The sequence below is a fragment of the Furipterus horrens genome, unplaced genomic scaffold (assembly GCF_987537825.1).
Source record: "Furipterus horrens unplaced genomic scaffold, mFurHor1.1.pri manual_scaffold_1, whole genome shotgun sequence".
NCBI classification, from domain to species: Eukaryota; Metazoa; Chordata; class Mammalia; order Chiroptera; family Furipteridae; genus Furipterus; species Furipterus horrens.
The window spans coordinates 43,290,573-43,298,991 of NW_028327171.1; positions in this window are offsets into that span (position 1 = coordinate 43,290,573).

The following is an 8,419-nucleotide window of genomic DNA, read 5'->3' on the forward strand; positions in this document are numbered from 1 at the left end:
CAAATGTATGAACATCCAAATATTAGGGTGCCAGAAGGAGAAGGGAAAGAGCAAGAAATTGAAAACTTATATGAAGAAATAATGAAAAAAAACTTTCCTAATTTAGCAAAAGAAATATACATACAAGTCCAGGAAGCACAGAGAGTCCCAAACAAGATGGATGCAAAGAGGGCCACACATAGACACATCATAATTAAAATGCCAAAAGCTAAAGATAAAGAGAGAATCTTAAAAGCAGCAAGAGAAAAGAAGAGAGTTACCTACAAGAGTTCTCATAAAGCTGCAAGCTGATTTCTCAAAAGAAACTTTGCAGGCAAGAAGGAACTGGCAATGCGTATGAAAAGCAAAGACCTACAACCTAGGTTTCTCTATCCAGCAAAGCTCTCATTTAGAATGGAAGGGCAGATAAAGTGCTTCCCAGACAAGGTAAAACTAAAGGAGTTCATCATCACTGAGCCATTATTATATGAAAAAGAAGATCAAAACTGTAAACATTAAAATGGCAATAAATTCACAACTATCAACAATTGAATCTAAAAAACAAACTAAGCAAACAAGCAGAACAGAAACAAAATCATAGATAGGGAGATCATTTGGAGGGTTATCAGCAGCATGGGGAAGGGGAGAATGGGGGGAAAAAGTGCAGGGATTAAGTACAAATTAGAAGGTACAAAACAGACAGGGTGATGTTAAGAACAGTATAGGAAATGGAGTAGCCAAAATGCTTATATGCGTGACCCATGGACATGAACTAAGGTGGGGATTGATGAAGGGAATACGGGTACCAGGTGGAGGGGAACAAAGGGGGAAATATTGGGGCAACTGTAATAATATAATTAATAAAATATATTTTCTTAAAAACTAGGCAAACAAAGGTCCAAAATACCTTCAGTTTACAATATCATAGTTATATAAGCCCCACAGGACCTCATATCATCTTGGTGCTGGGGTATAATGTTTTTCTTAATCTCCTCTAATATTAATGAAGTTGAGTATATGGACAATTTGCAGGGAAAAAAAATTTAAAAAGATGGCTCAAGCACATGAAAATACTCAGTCTCACCTATAAGAAGAGAAATGTAAATTACAATGACAGTGAAATTCATTTTTCACCTATCAGATTGCAGATGAAAAGATGTTTGATAACACTGAGGAATTGCTCTCTGTCAATTGGTACAACTTCTATAGATAGAAATTTGTTAATATCTATCAAACTTTAAAATGCATTATGCCTTTGATCTAGCAGTTCCACTTGTAGCCATCTATTCTACATATATGTTCTCAAATGTGTGATATGATCCATGAAAAAGATTATTATTGAGGCATTGTTTGCAGTAGTGAAGTTTTCAGACCATCCTGAAAGTCCACTAACAGGACTGGTTAAATAAATAATGATGCATTAATTTAATGAAATACTAACAGCTATAAATAAGGATGAGGGATTACATTGTTTATAGATATGAACTCCAAGATTTCTTGTTTCATGAAAAAGAACAAAGTGCAGAAACGTCTAGTGGGCTCCTATTTATGTTTAAAAAAGGGAAAGAAGGCCTATATACATACTTATTACCACATGTATATATGCAAATACATAAAATAGATAATAATTTTCCTATTGAGAAGGAAATTGGAAATTGGGGCTTTGAAGATAAGCAAGAGAAAAAATTTCTACTCTGTACCATTTTGTTGTATTTGAATTTTGAAATTCAATCTTTTAAAAAATATAAATACTGCATCCTGCTCTCTAATGTAGCCATTGAGTTTAATATGTTTTGAACTACTGATTAATGCAATTGCTTAATTTGACACCACCTTACTCCTGTTCTTTTTGACACCAGCCGACCTTTGAATAAATCTGATTCCCAGGAAGATACCACAGGTTTATTCTACATCCTCAGTGTCCATAATCAAGTGCTGTAGAGGAGACAGAGCTGAGTTTGAATAGTGCCCATATTACTCATTGATTACATTAAGGTTGATTTGCCCTACCTTTCTAAATTGCAGTTTCTTGATCTGTAAATGGAAATAATAACTGTTTGTTGTTGCATCATGAAGTTGACCTTGGCTTATGTAACATAGAATTTCAATTATTTAAGGATCAGACTCTTTAATGGCAGCAGCTTCACTGTGGCCCCCCACATGGATGTCCGAACTGGCCACTGTCGGAGTATTGGTCAAGCTGGCCAAACTCACCTCTGTGCCTCGTTTCACTGACTCACTCATAAATGACTCAGGCCCACTGTTTTTTTTGGTCCCTGGTGTCTCCCTGGAGTTTGTCTCTCTTCTTTCTAGCTCAGCCAATTCTCCCTCTAAGGTATCCTTGACTTAGCCTTAAGAATGCACCTTTTACCCTCTTTCATATCCAAAGTCTCTGGTGACTTTTTGGGTGGTTTTAGTTATCTTCTCATGGTTGAAAGTAAGGGTGCTCCTTTAATATTGGGGTTGCAGGACCATTCTCTAATGTCTGGGGTACCAGGCATGTGGTGACAATTACACTGATCTTGTGGGGATTTGTGCCAAGTGTACTTAGGAAAGGCTAGCCTCTTCTCTCTTCTTTGTCCAGCTCCCACTTACCTAGAGTGAATTTCAGATACTTATGCTATCTCTTCATCAGTATGAGATACATAAAATATATCTGTGTCTTGCCAGCTGTTTACTTAAGCAACTGCTGGGACCTGCTACCAAGGGACATCAAAGCCTCCGAGGTGGTTGCTTTATAGCCAGCCTACGAAATGCTAGAAAGTTCAGGTTTATATGTGTTCACATACTTTAATGGGAAAAAAATATCCTATATGGTTAATAGTTTAGTTGCTATGGCGAGATAGAATGCTGTTTTGAAGAAGTTTCTCTTTAAAGTCAAAGATTAATCACCTTCAAGGCAGAGGGAAAACAAGGAGGAAAAAACCCCAGACTGTGGTAGGCTAGATTTCCCCCAGATATTATTGCGGCTTCTGTGTCTGCAGCCGAACATAACAGCTGGTGAGTAGGGAGAAACAGGAGAAAGATCTTTTTTTTTGCCTTTAATCCAGTATGCTGTTTTCCTGTGCCCGTTTTACTGTAATTCTCAGCGTCTGTGGGACAAAAGCTGTTGACTGATACATGCAATTACCTCCTCTAATATTGCTCTCAACTGTCGGCCCTGACTGACAAAAGTGGATGAGGTTTAGTTAAGGTCTGGGAAAACACTCTTTTAATAAAAGCCATTCCCATCTCTGATCACTCCCTCCCTCAGACCTTTTCATCTGTTTTCTGGAAAGATAAGGTCTGGTGATGGAAAGTTAAAAAGTGGTGCTGAACTTGGACGTTGGCAATGCCGCGGTTATCTCACCAAGATTCTCCACAGCCTGCGTGTGTGTGCGTGCACGCAATTTGCATTTGAAATGCAGAAAATAGGTTTGTGTCTTTGGGCAGGGTTTTCTCAGAAAGAATAAGAGGTGGCTATTTTAGAAAGTTTAACTGGATCCTTATTAATTTAAGCCCTCATTTGTTTTTGTAGGCAAAAGAAAGCTTGCAGAGGTACTCAGGGTTCTTCCACAAACGGATGGACTTGGATTGCTGCAATTCCTAGAGGAGGGTGTGAACAGCAAAACTGGCTCTAATGAACTGTACTTCCACTGAGGACGTGCTACATGCTGTACATGCTTGGACATAGCAACCAGAAGAGGGGATCTAAATCTCATGGCGGGGACCCCTGGGCAGCCCCAAGGGAGACGAGGAGTGTATCTTGTGAGAAGCTCACCATCACCAGTCCCAGCTCATTCTTTGTTTACAAGAATTCATAGTTCACATAGAATGAGGAAAAAAGATCACAGACATGAGGGTGATGCCCTATTTGCAAGGGTGGTTTGCAAGACTGAAGAAGAACATGTGGGAAGATGTCCCCATAAAAACTGAAAACTGTGTGGATGGAACTGTGTCCCTGTCTCTGATTGCAAATTGCAGGCCACAGGGCAGATGGAAGCTGGTTCTTGAGGAAGGCCCAGCAGTCAATTTCTTTGACTACTGTAAGTGCTGAGGGGGTTGGGGCTAAAGAGGTGGCTGTTTATTCACAGGCCCAGAAGGGAGCTAGCTTAGGTCAAAGGAGGTCTGCTCCTTTATCAAAAGAGTGACTGAGCTTGGTCCTTTCAGTTTCCTTGTGTTGGCACTCGATTTTCCTAATGCAGTTTGTAATGTGATAAGGCCTACACATTATTAATTGTAGCAATAGTGTGGCAAGGTTATTCGTATGCAATTTTAATAAAGAACACAAGGCCACACTGCTGATGATGTGAGTTATCTAGGATTTTAGGACCGGGACAGGACACAACATACTTCTCTCTTTCAAGTATCTGTGGACTCCTCACTGAAAACAGTTTCTCTTAGAGACAAACCCGCTTTTTAACACCCACCCTTTACCCCAAACCCGCACCCTCCACCATCTTATGTGGAGAAGATGCACGAAGTTAACACCCCCTTTGCTTTTTGTAGTGGCCCCAGAGAAGGTCAGCTGCAGTCCGATGGGGATAGGAATCTGCATGACACACATTTCTTGTGCTACTGCTGTGTGCCAGGAAAATGCACTGAAATCTGGGAGCGTGTAACATGGGGCAAGAAAAGACTCACTGCCAAGGAGCCCTCACCTAGGAGGAGAGAGCCAGTTTCAGCCTAAAGTGGCGAAGTGCTGAAATGCTACAAGGGGAAGTGGGTGTCCTGAATCTGGGGGGGCAGAGCAGGAATGAGTCAAGCATGGCCAGGTCAGTGATGGCTTTCTGAAAGGAAGAGATGCCCAGCTGAGCTGTAAGAAATGAAATATTTATATTTTCTACTCAGAAAATGGAACAAATGGTAAATGATCAATTCTGGAAGGGGAGAAGTATAGAAGTGTGTGTGTGTGTTTGTGTGTGTGTGTGTCCCCACTCAGGGTTTCCAAAGAGATAGTAAAGAGCCAATGGTTAGTTTTTTTTGCATTCTTCAAGGCACATATGAGTTCTAGCTGGCCCCAGAAAAAGGGAGAGAAAGGCAAGGTGGCTGCCATTTGGGGAAATCAGAGAGGCTGCTGCAATGTGACCGGCTCTCTGCTCCAGGGATTTCCGTCCCTACTATCCGGTTGTAGCTACCTTCCTGTGGTTCAGCACTACCTGCAAGGCAGGCCAGGCATTTTACCTAAGTGACTCTTTCTGGGGAAGCATTACAGGTATACAGGATGCTTTATGTGTGAGGGACAACATAGGTTAAATCTTCGGCAGTGAAGCTTGAGCATCTGAATCTTTCCATTTAAAAAAATGGAAAATTAAAAATTAAATCTCACTTCTATTGCCCCAGGAATGCAGACAGGCATGTAAACAAATAATGGAATTATGGTGAGATTCCATATTGACAAGAATATGGGTACCAAAGGGGAACAGAAGAAGAGGATGACCTGGCTCTGACTTTAATGAGAACAATGGTCTCACCTGCTTTCCCTATTTGTTTGTGCTAATAGCCAGTGATTTCACTTTGCTTTTTCCATACCAGGCTTGGCTGTAAGTTTTCTGGACATAACAACACATGTCATAGTCACATAACTCTACATGAGGAAACAGAACCAGAGACAAGTGCCCAAAGGCACACAATCAAGGACAGGGCTTGCACATGGGCTGCCTGGCTCCTGGGTCCATGCTCACCACTGTTCATTGCCTGCCCTCCAATGGGGAATAAGCTCGGTCTAGCTTTTCTTGTGGGTGGGTGACTGCCTGAGTCCATGGTCTGATCTGGGATTTGTGGAGGAAAAGGCAGGTGAAACTTCTACAACAAGACATACTGGGGAGAAGGAATTTCTTTTTTTTACTGTGAAATCTTGCCTTCACCCTCTACTCTGCCACACACAATCATATGTGCACTCACACTTACACAACACACACACAAACACACATACACTTTTCCCCTCTAGTCCCATGGATCCTAACTCTGCCTCTGCATCAAAATCACCCAGATCTTTAAACAAAGTACAAATGCTGAGGTCCCTTTCCAGATATACTAAATAGTCATCTCTGACAGCAGAGATTTAACATCTGAATTTCCTTTCTTTCTCCCTCCTTCTCTCCCCCTCCCTTCCTTTCTTTCTTTTTTCCTTCCTTCCTTTCTTTATCTCTCTTTCTTTCTTTCAAAAAAAAAAATGTAGAAGAAGAAACAAACAAAGAAACAAAAAACCTAAATGGCATACATGCCCAAGGTAAAAAAAAGGACAGAAAAGAAAGTCTTCATACCCGTTACATAACTCTCAGTCCTTTTCTCCGAAGGCCAACACTTCTAGCAGTTCCTTGTGATCTGCTTTCTTCCAGAATGGCCACCTATCTGTTATTTTTTAAAACCTCTGAAGATGATTGTGATGAATATCTGGTTGAGAGTCTCTGACCTGGGCTCTGCTCTGCCCACCTTGAGATGAATCTTCAGCAGGAAGGGAGGGCCTAAAGAGGGAGGTGTGGAGAGCAGGAACTTTTTGGGTAGACAAGCAGACAGCAGAGCCCAGAGAGAAGCTGCTCTGGGCAGCAAACTGCTTCTGAGTGAAAAGAGATGATGATTCCTCTAACACATATGGAGTCAGGAAAGGCACACTGGCAACAAATCTTCAAAATTCAGTAGGGACCAAAGGGAATGCCTTCAGAGGAGACTTGAGAAGTCTCAAAATGAGAGAAAAGGGTATTCTGGGTAGAAAGAATGGCATGGCATGTGACTGTTCATTCATCCATTTATTCCAGGTATTTTTTTCTTCAGTCCTTTGCGAGGCAGTAGGTGTTATCGCAAGAGCATGTGCGTTGGTGTCAGGCTGCCCTGGATCACAGGGGTTGAATATGAAGTTGTACAGTAGGCATTGGGGAGAGAAAGGTGAAGGTGACATGTCCTCACATTCAGTCTTGGGGGCAAACAAACATGCAGAAACCCAAGTGCACCGCGATGAATGTTTTTCTAATGGCAGGTTAGTGCGAGGTGCACTGGAAAGATGGAACAGGAGTGGAAACTCTTGGGATTTCTTTTAGAAAGCAAATCAGGACCTCATTAGCCAGAGTCTTGAAATAGGTAGTTAAATTTTTGGTCACCAGATTCCGGAAAAGGTCCAAACTGATCTTTCACAGAAAAAACTAGGAGACATCTGAGGCTGGCCTGACTTTGGCAAACACTTGGTTATCGTTCTGGGGTGTGTTTATTTTCTGGAGTCTCCGTGAGTTGCGTGAGGAAACCAACGGTGTGCCCGTACCTCTGTCTGAGAGGCCTTCCTCTTCGAAAAGCAAGTGAAGTCTGAGTTAGAAATCAAAGGCTTACTTGAGTTTTATTGCTTTGGGGACTTTACAATTGCTTTTCTATCTTCCTAATAATACATTTGCATTTTTTGAAGACTTGTACCTAGAAAGGATGCTTATGTATTCAAATAAATTATTTTGAAAAATAGATCAAAAAGAAATGTTCATGTTGTATCCCAGAGTAGTCCAGGTTGGGTTCCAGAAGTTTTTTGCTGAATGGTCATTTCTGCAATAGGAAAGACAGAATTATTTCTTTAAATGGAAGGACTTTAGACAGCCACAACTTGTCTTTTTCTCTGCCTTTTAAAATCCCTACCATGTGCCAGGTGTGGCTGTCAGCGCTGTGTCTTCGCAGCGACACTGCAGTGGAAGTATTTGCTCTTGTCATCATTTTACAGATGAAGGAAATGAACAGACCAAAAAGTTTAGTATCTCTCCTAAGGTCTGGTTGTTCTGATAAATGGCCAGGCTGGTATTTGAACTTGGGTGACTCCACACAGAAGTGAAGCCTCTCATTTTGCAGATAAACCAGTCAAAGTCCCAAGGTCACTTGCCTCCTCTGGTTGCAGGTCTCGGAGCCCACTCCTGAGGAGTGATGTCTGCCTTCAGTCTCTTCCATTTCCAATGCATCCTGATACAGTTGCCCTGGAACCTGCTCCCCAAACACACACATCCATGTTTGTGGTTTCCCCAAAACTACAGATGATGGTCCCAGACTCTGTCCATCCTGATCTCTAACATATCTGGCATGAATCCCACAATCCAGCCAAATGGAGACCCTGCGTGAGCAAAGTGTGTCCTTTCCTGTCTCTGTCTTTATTCAGCATTTCTCTCATGTTGGTATGCCTCCTTCATGCCATCTCTATAGGTCCAAATGGTACCCGTCTTCCATATCTCCCACAACTGCCACCTTGTGAGGTCCCCAGTTTGTGTAGAATCTGTTGCTCATGCTGAAGGATAAGGAACAAGGTGGGGAAGAAAAAAGAAGAGAGAAAGTGAGTGGAATTCAGGACAGTAGATGTGAAACTTGGAGATAGATGCAGCAGTGGATGACCCCAGGGCTGATCAACAGCCACAGGAGTTGTGGTTTATTGAGTGCTTGCTGTGTCCTGGAACAGAGCTATCATCTTAAATCTTCACAGCAAGCCATTGGGTTGCTGCAG